This window comes from Myotis nattereri (genome assembly GCF_964212035.1).
Source record: "Myotis nattereri genome assembly, chromosome: 8".
NCBI lineage: Eukaryota > Metazoa > Chordata > Mammalia > Chiroptera > Vespertilionidae > Myotis > Myotis nattereri.
In genome coordinates, this window is record NC_138083.1 from 25292150 (window position 1) to 25318960 (window position 26811).

The 26811-nt window shown below is 40.6% G+C and overlaps 1 protein-coding gene across 1 annotated transcript in view; it reads right to left on the reverse strand.

Moving 5' to 3' along the window:
• Positions 1–26811, reverse strand: part of SLX4IP (SLX4 interacting protein) — a 188803-nt gene that overhangs the window by 143808 nt on the left and 18184 nt on the right. The gene's annotated exons all lie outside the window — the stretch shown is intronic.

Below are 26811 nucleotides of genomic sequence, written 5' to 3' on the forward strand. Positions count from 1 at the left end.
ATTCCCTCTATCAGCAAATTCATCCAAACCTATGATTGTAATGCTCATGTCCATACACATCAGCCCCCAAAGCCTCATTTCTCCCCTGTGTATAGGCATAAATGTTTTACTGGGAAATTGCAAGGATTAAAAGAAAACACAGGGCAAGTGCCTGGCACACAGGTCATCTGCCTTTCAGTTCCTCTCCCAGAACCTTTCCTCTCCGCTCCAGCAGCCTCTCACTGCTACCTTTCTGATCGTCTAACTCCAACCCCCGGGAGGGGTATTTCTTTGCCTCTGAACTATATAGGACTTGGTATCCTATATACAACACACCCTCAATGAATTTCTGCCTGCGCATTTTAAATAAAACATTTCTGTCTTATTTGCAAGACTGTGTTAGACTCCCTATTTAGTAAAATAAAAAGTGAGGAGTTGATAATTATGTTGCTTACGGTGCAAAAAGAATAAGCAACAACCAAATATGCAAACCTTCTTAAATATATATGTTTCTTGCACATAAGAGATTCAAAAAAACAGCCAAATTATTCACATGTCAATCAATAACTTTAACAGTGATTAAAGTTTGCTAAATGTTATCTAATCATTTCTTGGTTCAAAAACCCACTGATTCCTCGATGCCCAACAAAAGAAGGCCAATCTCTACTTTTGGGGGTAAGAGCTCATGGGCAATCTGAAGCCACTCTTTCCAGCCAACTCTATTTCCAGTTCTTCCCTCAGCGTCAGTCAGTCCTCTCTCTTCAGAGTCCCACACACAAGCCATCTTCATCCCTATCCTCGGTGCTTATGTGTGCAGTATTCCCAAGTACATTCTGCTATTGGCCAGGGATTCAGTATACCCACTGGGGTACCAATAACTCCACAGGCTTTTCTGACCAGTCCTAGTCACCACCTCCTCCTCTTCCTCCTCAGACACTATGTGGACAATGTGAACACTTCAGATTTTACATGGGGCCTGTGTTACTAGCTATCATTTTCATATGTGCATGGCTCAGTCTCCTAACTAGAATATATTTTTCTTGAGGATAAGGACTACATCTTACTTATTCTTTCATTCAGTTATGAATTAAATATGTACAGGGGTAGCCACTGTGGAAAGCAGTATGGAGTTACCTTAAAAAATTGAAAATGGAACTGCCTTATGAACCAGCAATTCCACTTCTGGGAGTTTATCCAAAGAAACCCAAAACACTAATTTAAAAGAATATATGTACCCCTATGTTCACTGCAGCACTATTTACAATAGCCAAGATTTGGAAGCAGCCCAAGTGTCCAATAGTAGATGAGTAGATAAAACAACTCTGGTACATTTACACAATGGAATACTACTCAGCTGTAAAAAGGAAGAAAATATCTATCTTTTAATTTAAAGACCATCACTCTACTACAGTCTATAGCAGCCGTGGGCAAACTACGGCCCGCGGGCCGGATCTGGCCCGTTTGAAATGAATAAAACTAAAAAAAAAAAAAAAAAAAAGACCGTACCCTTTTATGTAATGATGTTTACTTTGAATTTATATTAGTTCACACAAACACTCCATCCATGCTTTTGTTCCGGCCCTCCGGTCCAGTTTAAGAACCCATTGTGGCCCTCAAGTCAAAAAGTTTGCCCACCCCTGGTCTATAGTATACTATTAGAATGAAATAAATAAAAGTTTGTCTCATCACAGAATATTTTTAAGAAAACATTAATTTTTTTCCCTTTTTGCTACTGTGTGTTTTGAATTGTTGGGAAGTAATTAAAATCTAATTTCATTTTTACAACATTTAGGTAGGTCTTTTTCATTTACATATCACCCAATCAATACTATAGAGCCTTCTTGATAACCATGGTTTTTGCTTATAGAGCTAACGAAAATAAACTAAATCATTCCAGACTAATTATAAAACTATCTTCTTAGTATTAGTTATCCATGGCAGTACATGTTCTCTAAATGAATTAGTAAAGATGAATGATAAATGGTTGGAACTGCTGAATCATCACACTACCATACTGAAAATTCTTAAAATACCTCTAATTCTGGAAAAAGGCATACCAAACAGATACATGTTTTTTAAATAGTTTTATTACATTTTAATTTGCATATAATAAAATTCATCTGTTTTAAAATTCTAGTTTGATGAGTTTTAGTACATTCATACAGTTGTTCAATGTCACCATAATTTAGTTATAGAGTACTTCCATAACCCCAAAAAGTTCCCTAAGCACATCTGCCCACTCCAGCAATTATGCTTTACTTTCTTTCCAGGAACTATGGGAAATAGGGGACTGAGCTCACAACAAGGCATGCCCATAGCAGAAGATCCCGCCCAGATCCCTGGCCCTACTCCTCCCCAACCAGGAGCTAACTCTGACACAGGACCTCTAACAGGACCTCAGATGAGAGTATGATCCAGCGATTCTGGCATTTAACCTTCTCACTCAAGTGAGCCTTCTTCCTCCAGAGACCATCCTTTACGGCTACACAGAAGTAAACTGGCTCTAGTGCCCAGGTCTCAAACTATAGCATGAAGGGAAATTAAACCAGCCGCAGATATAAAGGAAGAATATAAAAAAATCACGTATACTACAGCGAAGCAAATAGAATGTATAAACAGAGCTACACAAGACCAAGGTTGAAATAAATGGTAAGGCTTAATTATGTTTCTATCAAACGCACAATATAAAAAAGGAACAAACATGAAAAGCATATCCCAAATGAAACATCCTGTGAAAAATAGGAACAACTCATTGCTTCAGGTAACAGATCAACTTAGAGCTATGGGGAGAAAACTCATTAACTCAAGAGCCCAAAGACCAGAAATCAAACAAAATAAAATGAAAAAAGAGGACCTGGCAGGCAGCATCTAAGATGGCCCCCAATGATCCGCACCTCTTGGTTTTCACACTCTTGTATAATCCCCTCCCTTTGAATGTGGGCTGGGTTTAATAATTCATGTCTAATGATGGAATGCCATTTTAAAGTTGAGGTTGGCTTCCACCTTGGGCACCCTCTCTCGCTCTCTCTGAGGAAAGCCAGGTGCTATGTTGTGAGCTGCCTTATGGAGAGGCCTGCATGTAACAACCAGTGAGCATCGGAGATCTCCTGCCAATGTCATGTGAGGGAACTTGGAAGCAGATCCTCCCCCAATCAAACCTTGAAAATGCTGCTGTCCCAGCTGATACCTTGACTGAAGTCTTAATGAGAGAACCTGAGCAAGAGGCACCCAGCTAAACTAGGCCTATATTTCTGATCCATAGAAATTGCTAGTCAGAGAATTGTTGTGTTAAGCTGCTAAATTTGGGGTAACTTGGTGAACAGGAATATTGAGATACCTAATGTGGGAAAAATAAGGAAACAAATTGAGAATCAAAATCAATATCATTATGGGATTAACAAATAAGTGAAAATAAGACAGATGAGAAACTGACAATCCTAAAAACGGATTTACTGACAGTGAAAAGGTTTGAATAATCATGGTACTATGGTTTGGACATCATGGTAGTATGGTCTGGTAACCATTTTTCATATTTAAAAATAAAAGGAACTATGAAATTAAAACAATTAGAGAATAGCAATAAATATAGAAGACAAAAAAAATAATTTAATTGAGGGACATATCCATGAAGTAGACAACTTAAGTAATGGAACAGGCAGTGGGTATCAAGATATGAGACGATGTAAGAATCTCTCTGGAATGAAGAATGAGCAGAATTTGCAGACCAAAGCAGCATATGTTCCAGAAAAAAACTGATGCAACAATAATTCACACTGAGAGATATTTATAAAATATTTTCAGTATCCAAAGACAAAAAACAAGTCTATATATAATGGAGGAAATATTGGGCTAGCTTTACATTTCTCCAGAGCAATATTCAATGTCAGGAGACACTGGTAAAAATTTTACAACAAAATTCTGAAGAAAATATAAGCCAACTTATCATTTGAATATAAGGAGACATTCTCAAACATGAAAGAATTTAAGAAACACAACACCAACAGCCTGTTTCTGACAAAGCAGTGTTGTCTGAGAGAACTTTCTGCAATACCTACACTATCCCACTAGCCACCTGTGGCTACTGAGTACCTAAAATCTGGCTAGTAAGACTGAACAACACCTTATCCTTTGTCTTCTGTCCTCTCACTTCCCAATTTTTGTTGATATTTTTATGTATTTCAGTTTTTTAATTCATTTTCTTGACCTGTGCTAGTAAGTATGGTAGCCACTAGCTTCGTGTTGTTCCCCTCTTTCTGAGCAAGGGGTCAATCAATACTAAGACTGAAATTTAATTTTTTTTTAAAAAATGTTTATTTTATAAGCCATTTTTATCTTAGAATAATTTTTTGGATATAAAATTTAATGAGGAAAAGATATTTGAGTTTCAACAATTTCTTACATTTCAATTCAGCTTCTTTTTCAACTATTAAGATAAAAATCCACAACAAATCAACAAATGACAAGTACTGGTGAGGATGTTGGAGAAAAGGAAACCCTAGTACACTGCTGGTGGGAATGCAGACTGGTGCAACTATTATGGAAAACAGTATGGAGTTTCCTCAAAAAATTAAATATGGAACTGCCATTTGACCCAGTGATCCCACTTCTAGGAATATATCCTAAGAAACCCAAAGCACCAATCAGGAAGAATGTATGCACCTCTATGTTCATAGCAGCACAATTTACAATAGCTAAGATCTGGAAACAGCCCAAGTGTCATCAGTGGATGAGTGGATAAAAAAGCTGTGGTGCATTTATACCATGGAATACTATGCAGCAATAAAAAAGAAGAATCTCTTACTCTTTGAGACAGCATGGAGGGACCTGGAGAGTATCATGCTAAGTGAAATAGGTCAGTCAGAGAAAGACAAGTGTCACATGATTGCACTCATATGTGGAATCTAAGTAAACAGATGAATGAAGTGGATCCAGAGACATGGAAGCATGGAACAGAGTGCGGAATCTCAGAGGAAGGCGGGGGAGGGTAGGAAGTAATCAACCAAAGACCTTGTATGCATATATGCATAACCCATGGACACAGACAATAGGGTGCTGAAGGCCTAGGGCTGGGGGTTGGTTGGGTGGAGGAAAAAATGGGACATATGTAATACTTTCAACAATAAAGAATTATTTTTTAAATAAAAGATAAAAATACATTTTATGTTTTTAAAGTAACAGTTATAACATCCATTATTTAACAAAATTGTTTCTAGCTTTTGCTATAATCATTCTGTCTGCACACAGGATATACCCATAGTATTCATCTGGAACGATGTTCACCTAATGCTACAAGAGTTGTTTCCATAATAGATTTGGAATGATTTTTTTTCACCTTTGAATTCTTCATAATGCAAATGGATAATTTTTTATGAAACAAGTCTGTTTGCATGTTTCTAAAATAAGAGTGTAGGAGCAAATACTACAAGATGTTAAAAGTAATAGGAATATGGAATTTGAGAGTGAGAATATGGAAATTTTTTGTTTTGTTATATGTTTCAGATTTTTAAAATTTCCCAAATGGGGTAAATAAAGAAGTTTACAAAGAGTCTATAAGTTATATGGCATTGATTCTTATTTTGCATCCACAGTACCTGACCACCCAGATTGTCCTCAACTTTCCTGGGAGGTAACCATAGTCCTACCCACTTGTCAAGGTCTCCCTAACTTCCAACCCCAAGACCAGGTCAAGATCTGGGCAGAGGCCTTAGTCAGGGAAGTATATATCTCCCTAATTCTAGTAGTTGGGTGGTTTTCTCTTGCTTCTACCTGACTATGGAGGTAACATGCCTTTTTCTCCAGCACTGACCCCTCTTCCTTCTCTCACTTCTCCTCTTTGCATACACTCTCATCCCAGCACACTTGGTAAGCCAAAGGAGCTCAAGAATCGCTCCCTTGACAGGAGCACCCAGCCTCAGAAGAGCATGGATCATTAAGGTTCTACAAAGGACAATGGGGCCCAAAACTGACCTTTGACTAACAGTCTTCAATGCATCTTTTTCCCTAAAAGACTTTTTTTGAGGGCAATAAAAAAAGAAGAATCGTAGGTCCCAGGATCCTATCTTTAATCAATATACCTGCCCTGCCTACTTCCCAAGATAATGTGTTTCAATATGGTTAGTTATATAGCTAATAAAACTTTAAAAATTATAAATCACTAATAAGTAATCATTATTGGACAAGGGCAATTCTAAACCAGTCCCTTTATAAGACTGCAGCTATCATTTTCAATCTTCATCAAAGTATACAACTTTCAGTAAAAGATCCTAGGCTTGAAAGCTTTACCATTTTCTACTTCCAACTTGAGCAAAATACTCAACTTCACTGCCCTTCATATCCATGACCCGCCAACAGTAAGGTGTAGTTAACAGTACTGTGAGAATTAAACAGGATGTATAAAAACACATATTAAATAGGATAATATGTGAAAAGCTTAGTAGGTAGACAGTAAATGTTAGTTCCCCTTTTGGGCTGTCACAAGATCTTTTAAAAGATAACGTGTAATTAAAAAAAAATCATAACACACTTGAACTTCACATCATATGCAGCTGAAATGAAATACCTGAAAAGAATAGGAGGGAGTCTACATAATCTTAAAACTGGTTTGCTTCCCAGCTGGTATATTTACTAATAGCTAAGTTTAGTAAATGCTTACTAATTGCCAGGCACTGGGTTAGACACTTTTTATATAGCAATATTATAAAGGTTGACACTTATATCCCCAGCTTGGGGAGAAAGAATCAAGAGCCCAAAGGTAGAAACAGTGAGAGGTCCATCTGACTACTGTGTAAAACCCCAACAAGAATTCCCTGCAAAATAAAATCAGAAATCTAAGGCATACTGGTGCTAGGTAACCAAAATCAAGTTTTACTGACTACTCTTTGTCATGTGAAAATTCACATTAATGCCCTAATAAGATCTCTTATTATACTTCTAATAATATTACTTAGAACTTAAACTGAAGACTAAAGGAAAGAGCTAAGGCTCTTTTGGATTGGTGGAGGAGAATTACTAACAGTGCTGAAATTTGGAAAATTCAGCTTAAATTCGCTTAAAGAATGTCAACGTCACGTGGTTCCCCTCACTTTTTTCAAACTGGCCTTTAACTGGTTTAAATTACTTAATTTAAAATTGCCCTCAATATTGAAGATGGATGATGGGTAGGTACATCAATTTTCATTATACTCCTCCCCTTTAATAATTTTTAATTTTTCCATAAAGAGTTTTTTAAGTCTATACACACAGCTCTCCCATGATCCCTGCACAGAGAGGCTGATTCATGTAAATTTATAGACACCCTTCTCTGGATAATTTTAACTTTTCCTAAAAATAAACATTCCAGTCACCACGGGTGAGGGGGCAGCAGCTCGGGAATGCACTGTCATGGCAGATGGAGAATCAGTCATTGTGGGAAGTGAAACAGACTCATGCAGCATTGGAGCTGATACAGCGACATCTGCTTCCACTGGGCCATCTTTGAAAAAGTAAGCATTTCATCAGCTGTTGGAAGACTTTGCATACTGGCTAGCAGCACCACTTGGTGACAATTAAAAATACTAAAGCTACAATGCAGTTTCTGTAATTTCACACACTGGAGGAAGTACAAATGGAATGCTGAGTCAAAATCAAATATGCAGACTCATAGCTGACTAGCGACTTGCTAGAATGCATTCAGGGCTTCAGAATTTAAGATTCAATGTCAGATTGATGCTACTGAAGACTGGGTCCCCTCCTGACTCTGAAGGTAATCTATAGGGTAGATATTCAGAAATTCTGGTAGAATGACATGCTCTTTGATACTTTTCCTGATTATTGCAATATTATGGCTTAATTACCATAACATATACACATTAAAGAATGTGAGCAACCTACAAATGCCTCAACATGCGCACCAACAATAAAACAAGTTGCAAACTGTTAAGTAGAGCAGTAGTCATAAGCATCCTCATCTCCAGTAACCGAGAGAACCTTCTCAAGGGTCAGATTATTTCAGCTACCACTTGGATGCCCCTGAGGCCTCCCTACAAACTTTAGGTACTCATTATTATGTTCTGTAAGAAGGCCTGTCTGTGGCATTGCCAAGAAGAAACTTTATAGTCAAGTCTCTAAACCATAAAACACTGCTGTATTAATTTTGGGGGTAACCTATGCCCCTTTTTTTCTGACAACTGCCATGCCCAATAGTGGGCATGAGCACAGAGAGGCATTTGTGCACTAAGGGACACTGCCCGTGCCATAGTCATTGGAGCAAAGTCACCTCCAGAAGTTTGCTTATTGGGGCAAGGTACAGCAGTCTTGTAAAATATGTCATTGAAAGGTGAGGAGCCAACCTGATCTACAATGTGCACAGGGGAGTGGAGAGAAGCCAGCAGAGAAAGAGTGACAAGGAATACTCAGAGACCAGGGCCCTGCTCTCAAAGAGACCCACAGTGGAGCTGCCATGGGCAGCCAGAAGCTGTCTCCAGAACTTCACAAAGCTCAGTGCCAAGGCACTCTGGGACACTCCGACTCCCTTATCATAAAGTTCTCTGTTCTAGTTCTGGGAGTTTGCGCAGGTTTGTTTCTTCCTCCAAAGAGCCTTGACTAGCACCAGCCCAGGAGAGTTCTTATGTCTCTAAATAAGGTACTAACTTCTCTTGGGCAGCTTTTCAGATTCTCACCTTCTGCTCCACAGGAATCTTCATCCATTCATGAAGGAGCTGGACTACATCAACAGTTTTCAATGTATTTTATGCTCCTCCTAGAAGCCAGTTAAATTCTGTGCAGAATCTCAACACATCAAAAGAATAGACAGCAGCTGAGCCACTCAGGGACAGAGATCTGGCTTGGGCCTCCATGGGAACCAGGCACTTTCAGGAAACACTGCTGGAAGCCCTGAGGGTGATATTCTCTGGGGCCCATGGCTCTGCCTGAATACCTTCATATTAGTATTAAATAAAAAGAACTGCAATTAATGTCTTCCACTACTGTTGTCTATGAAAAGGCTCAAATCAGGTAACAAGGAAGGTAAAGGGGAAGGATACTAACACTTTCTGAGTGATGACTTATTGCTAAAATGGACAATAATCCAAGAAGTGAGTTTATATTAATACTATTCAACTAACCCTATTTAACATGGATGCAAAAGCTCAGAACGACTGTCACTTCCCAAAGTGCACGTCAATGTTAAGGCCCTGATTCAAATCCAGGCCTTTCTATCTCCAAATTATTTCTACTACATAATATACAAAAAAAAATCTTCAAATAAAAATTCATAGAATTATAGAAATGTAGGACGAGGCAGATCCTAAGAGACTCCATAATCCAAAACCTCATTTAATAGATAAAGGAACTATCTAATAGATACAAGAACTATAGTAAGACAGCCAGCAACAATTCCTCCTCTCCTTGGTATATGCACACGGCTTCTCCCATTAAGAGATGGAATCTATTTCCTTTCCTCCTGATCTTGTTGGAGACCTAGGTCTCCTTATTGACCAAAGAATATGGTGGAAAAAACAGTTTGCCAGTTCCAGGCACAGCCTCACAGCTTCCACTCCCATGTTCTCTGGGGAAGCCAGACATCATGCCATACGGGAGCTCAAGCTAGCTTCTACTGAATGACAAGACAACCTGTGAAGAGACAAAGTCATCTTGGAGAAGAATGGAACATGTGAGTGAAGTCTTCTTGAACTCTCTAGCCCAGTAGTGACTTGAATGCATCCAAGCAAGTGACCTCAGCCAATGCCGTGTAAAGCAGAAAAACTACCCAGCTGGATCTTCTGACCCATAACCTTATAAAAAGGCTGGTAACACAGCTATAGATCAAGAGATGTTAACTGACCTGTCCATAGTCAGGAACCAATATCAAGGACTAACATCTAAACCCCTGACTTCCAGCCACAGCCACCTGCCACTGTAGCCCACTAAGAAAACTGACACACAAATAGGGCACCCAACAGATTGATGCCTATGGCTTTGCCACAATATTCAATTCGGAAACAGATCTGAACAAAATTACTGTACTCATTTGTTTACGACTCAGCTATGCAGGGTACTCTGGCATCTCTGTTCCACTAACCCACTGCTATTTAAAATTTGACACATTAATATCTCATTGCAAATCCCCCTAAGGATAAGAACAGGCGATCATCAGCCGTGTCTGTGTCTAGTGCCTAACCCAGGGCCTTGCATGCCGGGGATAAATGAAGATTTGCTAATTGACACCTCCCACATGAAAAGAATTAGACTAGTCTTCACCCCAAAGAATTATGAGACCAAATAAGATGCTAAGGCCAAGTCCCTCTAATACTATACAGAATGTCACCATAAAATAATTACTGAGGGCCCATAACATGCATAAAATGTTATTTCCCTAAATAGTTTCAGAGCAGTATGTCTTTTATTATTAATCTGATGCTCACAAGAAACCCTGTCAAACATATAGTGCTATTATTGAAGAAATGGATGCACAGAGAGGTAACAGGATTCACCCAAAGTCATATAGTTTTCACAAGTAAAATTACAATGTGAATTCAGGAAACATGATTAAAAATTTGATGTTAACCCCATCTTCTAGAATTCTTTCCTCAAAAACCTGATGATCCAACTTTCAAGTACTATAAAAAACTAAAAAATGAAAAAAACAAACCTAGAGCAACATGATATAGAGAGTCACAGAAATTTAGAGCTACACATGATCTCAACATTAATCCATAAAATATAGAGTTGGCCCTTGAACAACATGGGTTTGAACTTCGCAGGTCCATTTATACATGGATTTTTTAAAAATAAATATGTAGTGAATTTTTCTGGTAATGAGAACTGTGATGCTAGGCTTGGCACATATGCCTTGCCAGAGCCTATATGATGCTATACCTTTGTGTACCAAACAGCATAACATTCTTTCTTAGCTCACATATGCCTATGTGAATGTGTAGGATCACTATTAAGAACTCATTACCTGCCCAGCCAATGTGGTTCAGTGGTTGAGCATGAACCTATGAACCAGGAGGTTCGATTCCTGGTCAGGGCACATGCCTGGGTTGTAGGCTTGATCCCCAGTATGGAGTATGCAGGAGCCAGCCAATCAGTGATTCTCTCTCATTACTGATGTTTCTAATCTCTCTCCATCTCCCTTCCTCTATGAAATCAATAAAAAATACTTTTTAAAAAAGAACTCATTACTTGATGTTTCTACTAGTCCTAAAAACAGAATTTATTGTCACATGCTACTCACATTTGTCACATGCAATAAAGTAGTGTATACATACACACAGTGGCCTAGTTTCCAATATTACTTAATCATGGATATTCCAAGGTTACTATCAGAGAAGCATCTGAAGGAGGTAGGTGGACACTGTGCATATTTTTACATTATTTGGCTAACATATGGATTGCTGCACACACAGGCTATTTCAGTGGAATGTCATTTCCATGGAATTCCCAGGGATTGTACAATGCAAGGATACTCTGTCAGTCCCCACCCCACCTCTTGATTCTTAACCTCCCATCCCCTAAACCAACAGTAATGATAACAATAAGGAAAGGTGAGGAAGAGCAGTAACTGTAATAACACTGACAGCAAGAACTTGTCCCAGTCCCCCACAGCCTTTACTGCTAGGACCAAGGGCTGGGATGGGGTCCCAAAGCTTTCTAAGGAGAAAGGGGATCCTCACTCTCAGCCCATCAATTCTGGTTCCTGAATCTGAAAGGAAAGAATGCCAAAGGCTGTCTGTGTCACTCTGAGAATGCTTTCTCTGAGGCCACTTTGGAGAGTCTGGGTTGTTGTGATTGTTTTCTCCTGCTGCAGTTAATGGTGTTGTTTCCTGGTAAGAAGAACTGTCAGATAGAGCAATCTAAATATTCACAGGCATAACAGGCTATGGATGAGAGCATGCACACAACTTCCAGGCAAACAAACACAGGCATTTAGGATATCAGGATAATTTAGGAATGAGCCAGCAATTTAAAAAGCACTTCAGTTGCTGTGCTTCCTTGGATCAGAATGTCTGCGGTTACTTTACAAAACATGGAACAATGACGCCCTCTACAGCCCTCACAGAGAATCCAAGGAACTTACTGAGTTCCCTTATCTGTGAGAGATCCTGTCTACTTTCTGGCTAAAATTTATTTTTTACTCTAGAATAAATTAATAACATACAAAGTACATGTTTTCTATGAATGTTGGAAAAATTAAAGTACCAAGGTCTAACACTAAAGTGTTAAGATAGAACATAATAATGCCAAATAAATAACATTATTATACTGAAATAATTTACTTTCCTAAAGGACATAGAGACACAAATTCAACACATTGTCATTTTCCATTAACAGAAGCTATTTTCAAAAACAATTACATAAAATATTTTCAAAGTGGAACTGTGGACTCCTAAAAGGAGAAATAGTTTCAGATAAAAAAAAGAATTTAAGAAATATACCACAAATTGAAGATTACACAACATTCTCTGTCTGGAACTGAAAAAAGACCAGTAAAAATAATTCTAAGTCTGAATGACTTCCCTGTTCTCCATGAACCATGAGGGAAGAAACTTCTCAACTTTGTAATAAGAAAAGTGGGGGGTTCTGACACCTCACAAAATGCTCCAGATTACACAAGGCCTGTAGGGATACAAAAGAAGCAGCACAGGTCCTTTTTCTCAGGGAATGTGGCTGGGACAGTATGTTGTAAAAGCTTATGTACGTGTGTGTAGAAACTGGAGAATATATCTAAAATATGACAACATAAGCTGCACATAATGGGTAAAGAAACAAAGTGAGAGGGTAATAAATGTGGAAAAAGTTTGGATCATGTATCAAAGGAAAATCGAGTCACTGGTCAAGCCTGGACAAAGCTGATGGGCAAAGACGAAGAAAAAAAAAAAGGCAAGAGGACAGGAAGAGAGAAAACCACAGGCCATATGCTGCAGGAAAGGCAAATGCACCAGTTTCATAGGAATAGGTGGGCCATGTTCCCAAGTTCCAAGTTGAAAACATGGTCAAAGTTAAAGAGGGGAGGATAGTTTGCAGAGTGCTTTAAATTGAGCTGGAGAGTCTGAATTAGATTTGATTAAACAAAAGGATTTACTCTGAGCATGTAAGCAAGAAAGCAACATGATGAAAATGGTGTTAAAAAACATTATCCTGTCACTTGTCTGGATGAACTAAAATGGCAGGACAAAAAAGGCATAGAGTTTAATGCAGAAATACAAGCAAGAAGTATGCTAAAGGCTGCATGTGTAATGAAGGAAAAGCAGCAAGTCCAAGATACTCTACAAAGGGTGGGTGCATTAATTAGATGATTATGAATACAGAACAATGACACACCATAATTTGGCAAGCCCGGGATGTGTGAGGATAGTACCAAGACGTTCAAAGCAAAAGTCAGTTTAGAAGAAAGCTATGCCAAAGTGAATTCTTGGTTTGAGGTTTTAGGGATCAATTTAGGCAGAGACTTCATGGTGGCCAGTAGCAAGTTGAAGCAAAAAAACAGAGTGAGAAGCCAGGGTTGTACTTAAACACTTGCTAATCATGCAGAAAAAGAATAGATGAGCTTATACACATGGGAAAGAAGTAAAACAATAAAGCCCAGAAAATTGCTTTTCAGGCCAGACAGGCGGAGAGAGTACTTGGAAAAGGAAGTTTTATTTCAAGTTCAACAAGAACTTTGTTTCAAAGTTATCAACACTTAGAGCAAACACCCTATTGAGTGAGAAGGTACCTAAAAGCTTTATGCCTGAGGCAGAATTAACTGGGTAACTGCTGGTAAACTATTATGAATTGTATTTCGATTCTACCAGTTAATCAACATACATTTAGTTGAACAGTTTCCAGCCTGCTCAAAGTCATAGAACAGATAACAGAAAGTGGGGAAAAAATAGCTTGCTTTATTTTGAGCATGTCATCAACCACTAAGCAAACTCTTACTGATCGTGATGTCTTTAAAACTTAAACCTCTCCAAGGAACACACAGAATTAAGAAGGAACTGGAATATGAACAGTTTAACTACTGGGAAAAGAAATACAGAGGTGCCTCTTTCACTTTGAAAAGTTTCACAAAGACAAATAAGTGCCTTTGTAAAAACAGTTTTAGGGATAAAGACTGCACACTCCTCAAGTTCATTTCTAGTACAAAATGTAACCATTTAAAACTTTTATGACTTATTCTGTTAGGACATGTCAGTCTTACTGTCTTAAAATAGTAGAAAGGCATTACCTAGAGCTCAACTGATAGAAAACTATTGGCATAAATCTTTTTTCAATAATAATACACAAAATCAATGCATCTATTTTCAAATAAGCACAGATGACAAAATCAGTACCACATTCCCCTTTAGGTAACTGAAAACCTAAGACACAGGATTGAAGTCATTCATTGAGGCAAACCAGCAAGACAAAAGCCCATTTGCTATTCAACTTTCTTTCCGTGGAAGTTCAAAGCATTGCTCTTCACTTTTACTTTTATTATAAAGGGGAAATCACTGTCAATTCTCGTGCATATTTCTCTTTTTGTGGTTGTTCTAAGGAATGCAAAGACTAAGGTTAACTGAAATTCAGAGCAGAACATAAAACTATAATTGCTACAAAGTAGTGGAAAGAAAAACATAAATAGGAAAGATTCAGGGAGATTTTAAACATGTAAAATCTCTCCTCTCCTCATTAACATTAATAAAATCTGAAACCTGTTATTTTAGATTTAGAAAATGACTCACCCTTCCTACCCCAAAAGTCCAGCTCCCCACCCCATCCCAACTCCCACCCCCTAATAAAAAGTGGACAACTATCAACAGCAAAAGTTAAAGCTTTGAGTCTCCTGGAATGGGTGGGAAGGAAGAGGAGGGGGTCATTTCACATTCCCTGTGGAAGAAGACAAAGCCAGTCCACATTCCAGGGAAATCTGGCTGGTCCGAGTTTTTCCTAAATACAGATTGGCCTGTCACTAAGCCAGGCTCTGTAATCTTCCCAGGCTGCCATAGCTAGGAGCGCCAGGAATCCCTTCTAATTAATCAAGCCCTCTCAACAAAAATTTTCCCACCCACAATAAAGTGGACTGGGGGGAAGGGAAGCAGCAGAGCAAGCTTTGTAGCCAAAAGACATTTAGACTTTGGTATAATACCTAACTAATCCAAGAAAACAGATGCAGGAAGCAAAGGAAATGATCCACAGAGAGAGAAAATGAGGCAGGAACCTTTCATATCATTGCTTTGCTGGAACCCAAGTTGAAAACTTAAAATCATAGGAGTGAAACCTGGCAGCATTATATACTTTTAAAAATACCTTCAAAGCAGGGGATGGACCCATAAACTTTTCAGAGGTAGACACCATGCATATTAATTTGATACTTTGACAGTAATTTATTACTAAAGTTTATTTTCTTTTCATTAAAGCTTTGTATTTTAATGGATAAAAGTCCATAATTAAGATTATTATATGTCATGTCTATTTCTTGCTTCCACTTGCAAAGGAAATGACCTTGCCTTGGCCTTACTTATTTACCCACCCTTGCAGCCAGTTTAACCCAAGGTAACTTCGTTGAAAGTTTGCTCTGACAAGATGCAAGAAGGAAGTGTCCAGAGGGATTTTTGCATACTTGTGGTGTTCAATAAAGCTGATACTAGCTATGTGCATCACGAGATATATTTATATACTGAAATCAGCATTTATACATAAATATTTCAGACTTTGAAGACAATGAGATCTTTGTTGCTACTATCTAACTCTGCCATGGTAGCATAAAAGCAGCCAGAGACCATACCTAAACAAATGGGAGTGGCTGTTCCAATAAACTGTTTTTACAAAACAAGCAGCTGACCCTTGGCCCCTTATCATTTTGGACTTACCATTTTGGAAAATCTAAAACACTGGGTATTCTACCTTAACATGTGATTGAAAGCTCAGCTGTGAAGAGAGTTCTGGGTCGGTGGGTATAGAACTAGAATTAAAATCACTAAGGAGCCTTGGGGAGACATGTCTGCTATCACCACTACTTTCAGCTGAGTAAGGAGTCGCTAAAGCACTTATAGGATGTATCTCACATCCTATCACAGCTGCAGTGGCTCAGAAGTCAAGAGACCCTGAAAGCTATGGTTCCAAGGACACTCACTCATTTTTGCCATTTCCTGGAATTCTGGCTTAACAGAGTGGAAGGCCAGAGCCAAAGCAGTTGGAGAGCTCGGGGTGGGGGGTAGGAGGGAGGGAAGCCCTCTTACTTGCAAGAAGGTCAGAAGACCTTTCTTCTTATGAAGGATTTGAAGGCTAGATAATTAATACCATTCCAAGGAAAGAGAATAAACAACTGAGATGCAAGTGGTAAACTATTTAGTGTTCACCTAGTTTTCTGTTACTTTGGGAATTATGCTGTATCCAAGTAGTTTTAAACCCAAATAATCAAAAGTAGATGAATCTATCTATATGAAAATCTGCATAAGTTAATCCCATTTAAATTTTATTTAGCCATTTAATTTTTTATCATACTAATGCATGCACAGATGAAAATGACATCAAAAATAGGTTTCACCTGGCTGGTGTGGCTCAGTAGTTGAGCGTGGACCTATGAACCTCGAAGTCGAAATTCATTCCCAGTCAGGGCGCATGCTTGGGCTGTGGGCTCAAGGCAACTGACAGATGATTCTCTCTCATCATTGATGTTTCTATCTCTCTCTCCCCCCTCCTCTCTCTGATATCAATAAACATCTTTAGAAACAAACAAAAAACCAGGTCTCTTCTGTCCCATCCTGCTACCCTCCCCATTGTAACTCTCACTGACCAGGTACGACCAAACTGAAAATGTTAGCTATTTGATCTTGTATTGACCACCATATTTCTAAATACTATGTTTATACTATGATTTCTTATTTCACTTTTACATACTTTCCACTGAAAATGCAGCAATGCCCAACCCCACACCACCCCCACCCCCACCCCCACAGGTCTCCATCCCTAGCCTTCCAAATTTTGGAGTTAACAATATATGAAATGTATCCTTGGTTCGGTTCAAAGTTGATCCATGCAGTGTAATACCCTAACTTTGCTATCTTGCACAATCTTTTGTTAGAGTTAAGGGTTGCATCATTCTTGTTTTATTTAGTTTCTCGTATTACTATCACTAAGTTGTTCCCAAACTCTCTGATAGAATTAAAAAACAAAAAACAAACAAACAAAAACAAAACCTCCTCTCAATACATTTAAATATATTAAGTATTTTGTTCATTTTATTTTTTGTTGGAGACATCTTTCATGGAACTCTCCTGTTCCAATCAGTCTGCTTGCTCTGTAAGCAGGATACAAAGTTGACCATCATGGGATTTGTTTAGGCCCTCACCTGTTAAATTCCCTATTTCCTGGATCTCATATCTCACTTTTTCTCTGTTGACCCCCTTATTTTGGAAAGCCATGTCCTTCCTAAAATAGGATACATTAGAAGGAAAGTATTTAGACTTTATATCTCTATTCTACCTTAACATGTGATTGAAAGCTCAGCTGTGAAGAGAGTTCTGGGTCGGAAGCCATTATCCTTAGAATATGGAGAGGATTGGTCCACTGTCCCAGCTGCTGCTGTTGAGAAGGCTGTTCTGAATCTGATCCTCTGTACAAGATCTGTTTTTTCTTGGGATCTTCTCTGTCTTCCCAATGTTCTGAAATGTTAGGATAATGTGCCTTGGTACCACTCTTTTTCATTGACTCTGTTGGGTACACGCAGCAACATTCAAAGAGAAACGCTGTGCCCATAATGACGTAAATTTTTATTATATTATTTGATTTCCCTTTCCACTGCTTTGTTTTCCTTTCTAGAACTCTACTTTTCATATCCTCTCACCTTCTTGTGATTCCTCCCCACTTTTTTTTATCTATAATCTTTTTGTTCTAATCCCTGAGCAATATTCCTCAACCATCTTCCCATAATTCACTGCATTTTTATTTCTACTAAGCACTTTTAATTTTCAAGAGCTCTTTCCTATTCTCAGGAATTTCCCTTGTTTACAAAATCCTGATCTTGTTACATGGTTATAATTGTTTCCTTTATTGCTCTGGGAATACTAATTATAGTGTTTTAAAAGTCTTCTTTTGCTCCCTAGAATCTCTCTGACCCTCTGAATTTCCTTGTTCACTTTTTCCTCTTTTTCAAGTTTTCCTTAAATCTCTGGTGATACTCTTTTGTCCATTTATAAGTAAGAACAGACATGCTGACCAGAAATGTTGACTGGAAGAAATGTTTTTGTACACGGGTGGGACTTATTGACTGCTGGGGTTTGGGAATCCAATGGGGACTCAAATATTTAGTTGGAGATCCCAAATACAGGCTCTACTAGTATGAAACAAGTAGACTTTAGGTTAAGAAGTATGACTAGAGCCCTGGAAGTATGACTAGAGCCCTGAACGGTGTGGCTCAGTTGTGTATATATTAGAAAATAAGAAAGGCTCAAAATCAATGACTTAAGTTTCCATTTTAAGAAACTGGGAAAAGAAGAGCAAATTTGCTCAAAGAAAGCAAAATAAAGGAAATGAAGAAATCAATAAAATAGAAAACAATTATACAAGGAAAAAATCAGTCAGAAGTTGGTTCTTAAAAAAAAACAAACTAATTAATTAATAAATTCCTAACCATAACACTCAATAATTACTCCTTTGAAAATGCAAATCAAAACCACGCCTCGTCCTGGCTGGTGTGGTTCAATTGGTTGAGCATAGTCCCATGTACCAAGAGGTTGCCAGTTTGATTCCTGGTCAGAGCACATTCCCAGGTTTCAATCCCCAGTAGGGAGCATGCAGGAGGCAGCTAATGATGTTTCTCTCTCTCTCTCTCCCTCTCCCTTCTCCTCTCTCTAAAATCAGTAAAAACATATTTTTAAAAAATAACCACACCTCATATCTGTCAGAATGACTATTATCAAAAAGACAAAAGATAAGTGCTAGTGGGGGTATGGGAAAAAGGAAACCCTGGTTAGTCCAGGTTGGTGGGAATGTAAATATCGTACAGCCATTATGAAAAACAGTATGGTGTTCCTCAAAAACTTAAAAATGAAACTACCATATGATCCAGAAATTTCTCTTCTGGGTATATATCCAAGGGAGATGAAATCACTATCTTGAAAGGATACCCCCATTCCCACATGCATTGCAGCATTATTCTCAATAGCCACAATATGGACACAACCTAAGTGTCTATTGATAGATAAATAAAGAAAATGTGATACACACACACACACACACATACACACACACACAAACACACAGTGGAATATTATTCAGCCATAAAAAAGAAAATCCTGCCATTTGCAACAACATGGACAGATTTTGAGGGCATTATGCTAAGTAAAATAAGTCAGACAATAAGAAAGACAGATACTGTTTGATCTCACTAATATATGGAATCTAAAAACATCTAACTCAGTGGATAAAAAGTTGTAGTATGTACATACAATGAATTATTACTCAGTCATATAAAAGAATAAAATCTCACTATTTATGACAGGTAAGGATGGACCTAGAGCAGCCGTGGGCAAACTATGGCCCGCGGGCCAGATTCGGCCCGTTTGAAATGAATAAAACTAAAAAAAAAAAAGACCGTGCCCTTTTATGTAATGATATTTACTTTGAATTTATATTGGTTCACACAAACACTCCATCCATGCTTTTGTTCCGGCCCTCCGGTCCAGTTTAAGAACTCATTGTGGCCCTCGAGTCAAAAAGTTTGCCCACCGACCTAGAGGATATTATGCTAAGTGAAATAAGCCAGTCAGAGAAAGACAAACCTATATATATAAAACCCTAATATTCAAATAGACCGAATGGCAGAACAACCAAACTGAACCGGTCACTATGACATGTGCTGACCACCAGGGGACGCGCACACGGAACATGTTGGGCATTGGCAGCAGGTGGCAGAGCACAGAATGTGGCAGGCATCGGTCATGGTGGGATGGTGGAGCAGGTGAGCGGGGACGCCAGACCAAGGCAGAACGCTGGTCGCTGTCATCAGGGTGAGCCTCTGGTGGTTACTGAAAATTCTTTGTTCTCTCGCGCCACGGTCCCGCCTAGCACTTGAACCTGCTGCCAGCACCAGCCCTGCTCGCACTCGCTGCTGGCACTGGAGCTGCCACTTGCACCTGCTGCAGATGCCAAGCATGGCCCCAATTGCTTGGCGCCGTCAGAGGGTGCAAGTGGCACCTGCCAGCCCCGAATGCCCCTCAGGGCTTCTTCACCTCTCACTGCTCCTGAGGGGCGATTGGGGCCGGCAGCTGCCTCTCGCACCTGCTGCCGGCGCCGATGCCACTGCTTACACCCACTGCCGGCCCCGACCCCACTTGCACCCGCAGCTGGCACCAGAGCTGCCGCTCGCACCCGCTACTGGCACCCGGTGCTGGTCTTGATTGCTCGGCACCATCAGCAGGTATGAGCAGCGGCTACAAGCCTCGATCACCCCTCAGGGCTTCTCGACCTCCCTCTGCTCCTGAGCAGTGATCAGGGCAGCAGCCACCGCTCACACCTGCTGACGGCGCCAGCCCCACAGAGGATAGGTCGAGACCCTCCCGTGCCCACCACAGCCTTGTGGCCCACATTTCCTTTCAAGGTGCACAAATTCGTATACTGGGTCCCTAATACCATATAATTTCACTTATTTGTGGAATCTAAAGAACAAAACAAACAAAATAGAAGCAGACTCACAGACACAGAGAACACACTAATGGTTGCAAGAGGGGAAGTGGGTTCGGAGGCTGGGTGAAAAAGGTGAAGGGATTAAGGAGAATAAATTGGTAGTTACAAAATAGTCACAGGGATGTAAAGTGCAGCGCAAAGAATATAGTCAATAATATTGTAATAACTATGTACAGTGCCAGGTGCATACTTGAAATACTGGGGGAATACTATCTAATAAAAGAGGTAATTTGCAAATTGACCATCATTCCAACACACAAGATGGCTGCCACAAGATGGCTGGCAGGGGAGGCAGTTGGGGGCGACCAGGCTGGCAGGGGAAGGCAGTTAGGGGCAATCGGGCCGGCAGGGGGGCAGTTAGGTGTCGATCAGGCTGGCAGGGGAATGGTTAGGGGCAATCAGGCAGGAAGGCAGGCAAGCAGTTGGGAGCCAGCAGTACGGGATTGTGAGATCAGGCCTAAACGGGCAGTCAGACATCCCTCGAGGGGTCCCAGATTGGAGAGGGTGCAGGCTGGGCTGAGGGACACCCCCCCCCAATGCATGAATTTCATGCACCGGACCTCAAGTCACTTTATAAAGTATACTAGAGGCCCGGTGCATGAATTCGTGCACCATTGGGGTCCCTTGGCGTGGCCTTTGGGGATCGGCCAAAACCAGCAGTCCAATGCCGCCTGTCACTCCTGCTCATCCCAGCCCTGCTGTGCCTGCCACTGCCACCACTCTGTAGGCTCGCTGTCCCTCCGCTGAGGTCTCTGGGCTTCAGCGGCCAGCCGTGAGCCCTGCGTCTGGCGCCCATCAGTCAGCTGAGCGGCGCTCCCGCTGTGGGAGCACACTGACCACCAGGGGACTGCTTCTGTGTTGAGCATCTGCCCCTGGTGGTCAGTGCACATCATAGCAACTAGTCGAACCAGTCAACCAGTCACTTAAGGCTTTTATATAGATAGACTAGAGGCCCAAGGCACAAAATCTGTGCAAGGGGCTCAGTCCTCGCAGCCCCAGCTGCCTCGACTAGCCCTCACAGCCCCAGCTTAGTCCAGAAGGTAGTCCAGAAGGTCATCCGGATGGTTGTTCTGCTATTGGGTCTAATGAGCATATTAGCTCTTTATTACATAGGATGATTTTCTAACCACTATGCTGTATACCTGAAACTAATACAAAATAATATTGGATAGCAACATTAATAAAAACTAAAATTTAAAAAATAAAGTAAATAAAAACACTGAACTCACAGAAACAGAGTAGAGTGATAGTTGGCGGGGGGGGGGGGGGGGGAATGGGGAGATGTTGTTCAAAGGTTACAAACTTCCTGTTATAAGGATCTAAACGTATAGCATGGTGATTACAGTTAACAATGCTGTACTGTATATCTGAAAGTTGCAATGAGAGTAGTGCTTCAATATTCTCAGCATACCCGAAACCGGTTTGGCTCAGTGGATAGAGCGTCGGCCTGTGGACTGAAAGGTCCCAGGTTTGATTCCGGTCAAGGGCATGTACCTGGGTTGCGGGCACATCCCCAGTAGGAGATGTGCAGGAGGCAGCTGATCGATGTTTCTCTCTCATCGATGTTTCTAACTCTCTATCCCTCGCCCTTCCTCTCTGTAAAAAAATCAATAAAATATATTTAAAAAAAAATATTCTCAGCATAGCAACAAAATGATAATTATGTGAGGTGAAGGATGTGTTAGCTTTATTGTGGTAAACACTTCACCATATATATGTTTATCAAATCGTCACACTGTACACCTTGAACTTAACAATATTATATGACAATTATAACTCAACAAAGCTGAGGGGAAAATTATCTCTCCTTTGGAAGGTTCAAGCCTGGCCTTCAGAATGTTTGAGAACCAAGATAGCTTAGAGCTGGTATCCTAATGCCCCAAAGGGATAGAAGAGAAAAGGGAGTTGTGAATGAACCCATTCTAGTTAAGCCCAAAGTTGTAAAGAACTTCAACTTTCAGTTCTTCACACAATGCCTGACACACAAATAAGTACTCAATCTGTACATATCCTCCTATACTCTCTGGTTCATATGGACAAGTTTGTCCATAATTTCTTAGAATAGGAACTACTTAATAGAGCTTTTTCCTTCATTGTCACGACAAACTGCAGCCTTCATGGAAATGTAAAAAAAATAAAATAAAAAATCTCTGCTCGCTAACCAAGGGAAACAACATGGAAGCTTGCCATCTATCCAGGGCCGTGGGAGGAGGGAGGAGAAGGCAGAAGAACCAAGAAATTACTCAAACACCAACCTTGTGCCAGACTCTGTTTTGAGTTGTAAAGTTATACTACACACAAGGTGGTGGAATCCAAAGCCGTGAAATTAATATAAAACCTGGTCCAAATTCATTGAAATGCCAAGGGCTCCAGCAGAAATAAACTTGAAACTACTCAACTGCTCTGTGGGGCTCATAGGTCTTTCCACCCGTGTGTGTGTGTGTGTGTGTGTGTGTGTGTGTGTGTGTATACAATTAAAAATTACACAATGAACAATCCAATAATTTCAGTGACCAATTTATTCCACACTTCATAAATAATAGTTGGAATAATAGAACAATCCAAAACAGACTGAAATAAATTTAAAATTATGAAGGACATAAAAGGAGGAAATGAAAACATGTTGAAAAAATAGAACGAGTATATAAAAAGAATTAGCAGCCTTTGAATTAAAAAAATAACCAAACATATTCTCAAATGAAAAATGCAGTCACTAAAAATAAAGAGTAGATTAATAGATTAAATATAGATGCAAAGTTTTTAAGAAATGAAAGAAGGTCTGATAAACAGCACTCTGAATGCAACATAGAGGCAGAAAAAGAAGAGGGGAAAAAAAAAAATGAAAATGGCCAAGCAGCACTCATACAAGATTACTGGAACAGCATTCATCAGAGAAGGCACATGGTAACAACATCATTAAGTGTGCATGTTCCCTACTAATCATGACACTATGGACATGCACAGCAATCTGGAAGGGTGAGATGTCAGATATTCAGAATGGCATCGCAGTGCCTGGGGCTTTTAAGCCGCATGATTAGGAAAGCACTGGCCTTTGCCTGTGTGATCAGAGGCAGGAATACCATCACAATGTGATGTGTAAAGTCTTTCATATAATGCTTCAGGACCCTGTTTATATCCCTATCTGATTAGCTTGATACTCATGGTTGGGGTAACTCCCCTGCTTCGCATAATCTAAGAGCTAGGTTCTAAGCCTTCATGATACAACTGTGAGATGGGAAAGTACAGTAGCAGGATTTGCCACATCAGTGTGTATGGCCTGGAAATCAGCAGACCCATCTCTGGCATAATTAGGGATGGGAGTCCAAGCTTTGTGGTTGACCAGGATTGTTTCCTCTACTGGGTCACAGCCAGTTTGGGCAGAACTTTGCAAGAGGCCCAGCCCTTTTCTGAGCAGACTGAATAGAGGGGCTCAGTCCTGGATAAGTTAATGTCACCCCTCTAACACATAAGAAACTATCCTATATAATAAAAGCCTAATATGCAAATTGTCCCTCGGGCAGTCATTCGACCTGGAGACAGGGAGTTCGACCGCTCACTATGACATGCGCTGACCACCAGGGGGGCAACGCGGAACATGGAGGGCATCAGCAAGGCAGCACTGGCAGCAGGAAGCAGTGGAGGCACTGCCGGGCCCGACAGACCCCAGCAAGAGCAGGACCACGGTGGGATAATGGAGCAGGTGAAGGGAACTGGGGGTGGATGGCAGCGACCAACCTCCTGCGGCACCCGGGCGGGGGGCTGCAACCTCTCGCCAGCTACCTGGGGGCGGGGATGTGGTGAGAATGCGGGGGGGGTCCACTGAGCTCGCTCTCACTCCCCCTGCTACCCTCCCCTGGGACGCCAGGACTCACATGCCAGGGAAGCCTGCACGCTCAGGTGCCAGATGCCCGCGAGGAGCCCACCCCGCACCTGCACACCCTCTTCCGGGTGAGCGGGCCACAGCTGCTGGGACAGGAGCTGGTCGGGCTCCCCGTGGGTTCGCGCAGGAGCCAGTCTGTGAGGCCGGCCAGGAGAGAGCACGCTGCCCACCCAGCTTCTATGCAGCACCGCTGGGCGGCCCAGAGGCCCATGCCATGCCCCTGCCCACGGCGTCCAGTTGTGCTCATTTCATCTCTGCTTGGGGACTCGGGCACTGTGACTCAGGAGGAGGGGGGCTTGTGGGGGCCCGGGGGCCCAGTGCTGCCCAGGGCCCAAAGGTCCACTGGGACCTGCCCTTCCACACCAGACACTTGTGCTTCGATTGCCAGCCAGGCCTAGGGACCGCACCCGTGCACAAATTTTGTGCACCAGGCCTCTAGTTTATTATATGAGACTATCCAACAAACTCTGTACAGTGGGGCCTTGACGTACGAGTGTCCCGACTAACGAGTTTTTCAAGATATGAGCTGTCTCTCAGCCAATTTTTTGCTTTGAGTTGCGAGCTAAAATTCGGGTTACGAGCCAGCTTCAGATACCCCACTGCTAGTTGGCGCAGCGAACGTCACAGTGAACGCCATAACATCAGCCCAGCATCACGTGTCTCACTCGTTCACTTTTTGATTTGACATGAGTAATTTGAGTTACAAGCTCCGTTACGGAATGCATTAAATTCGTAAGTCAAGGCCCCACTGTATAAGAGTTTCAAGTTCTACTTGGCTGAAACTGAGATTACGCAGGGGGAGAAAAAAGAGGCGCAGTACCCAAAGGGAAAATGATCACGATTTTCCACAACGAATAAAAACTTGAATCTTTCAAATGAAGATGTATATCGCATCCCAAGTCAGATAAATAAATGCAAGTCTTTATCTTGAGACTTAATAGGAGAATTGCAGAACATCACAAAGAGAAAAAAAATCTTATGAGCAACCAGAGAGAAAAGACCAATTACAAAGAAAGGAATCACAATGAGGCTGACAGCAGATTTCTGTGGTAACTAGTCTCCACAGATTCCCCCGCCAAGCTTCCCCCTCCCTGTAAGGGCATACTGCTTCTCATATCAAGAGGTGCAGCTTCCCTGGGGCCGGGTTAGAATGCACTGACCAATAGAATGCCACAGAAATGGCATCTGAGACTTTGGCTGCCAATAAGAGGACTGGCAAATTACACTTCTTTCTTCTTGAAACTCTTGCTGTGGGACACCATCTTTCAAATCTCGGCCACCAAGCTAGAAGAAGCCCAACCCATGCAGAGTAGCCACACAAATGAGAACTAGAAGGGCAACAATTTACAGTCCCAAGTATGATTCCACATGCAGCCAAGTATTAACTGTGAGTAGTCATCTTTGATGGTCTATCTGAATTGAGTCCCCAGATAACTGTAGCCCCAGGCAACATCAAAAACAGAAACGACCCCACTGATACCAGGCAACTTACAGAATCATGAGAAAGAACAAAATGGCTCATTTTTTAAGACACTAAATGTAAATTTTAAATTGATAATTAAAAAATTTTTCAGTTGCAACAGTAGATTCCAGAAGATAATGGAAAAATATCTCTAAAGTGTTGAGGAAAAATAATGCTCAACCTAGAATTCTATAACAAACTACATAATTTTCTAGAATAAGATCAAAATATATTTTTAGACAAATAGTGAAAGTTCACCACTTAATAATCTCTCACAGAGAGAAATACTACAGAACAATTGGTATACCAGTAAGAAATGACTATAAGCAATAGAATTTATAAATATGTTGTAAATCTAAATAAGCACTGACATGCTAAAAAGATACAATTATAATTTTAAATAGTATCTGACCTGGTTAACTAATTTGTCTATTTTGGTGTTTTGAATTCATACTAAATAAAATGTAGCATAGAGAAAATACCCTTAAAAATGAGCCAATATATATGAAAGCATCTCTGAGACCTTATACCCACTATTTATCAGTTCTTCCCATCTCCTTCCCACATACACAATCCTCCCAGCGCCAAACATTCAGGGATAGAGAAGAGACACTTGTAAGAGGAAAGCAAAAGAGGGCAGCCAGGCAAGAGAACTCTCGCCTGGCATTCACCAGGTGCAACATTTGATGCCTACTTTTTCTTTTTCATCTGCTTGTCAGAATAAAAAATTATGTCATGAACATACAATGTGAATGATAATTTTTAAATTAAGGACCGAGTAATGCCTTTTGGTCAGAAGTCAGCAACTCCCATAATCATATAAACTACAAATTTTCTCCCCCTTTTCATTCTAAACATG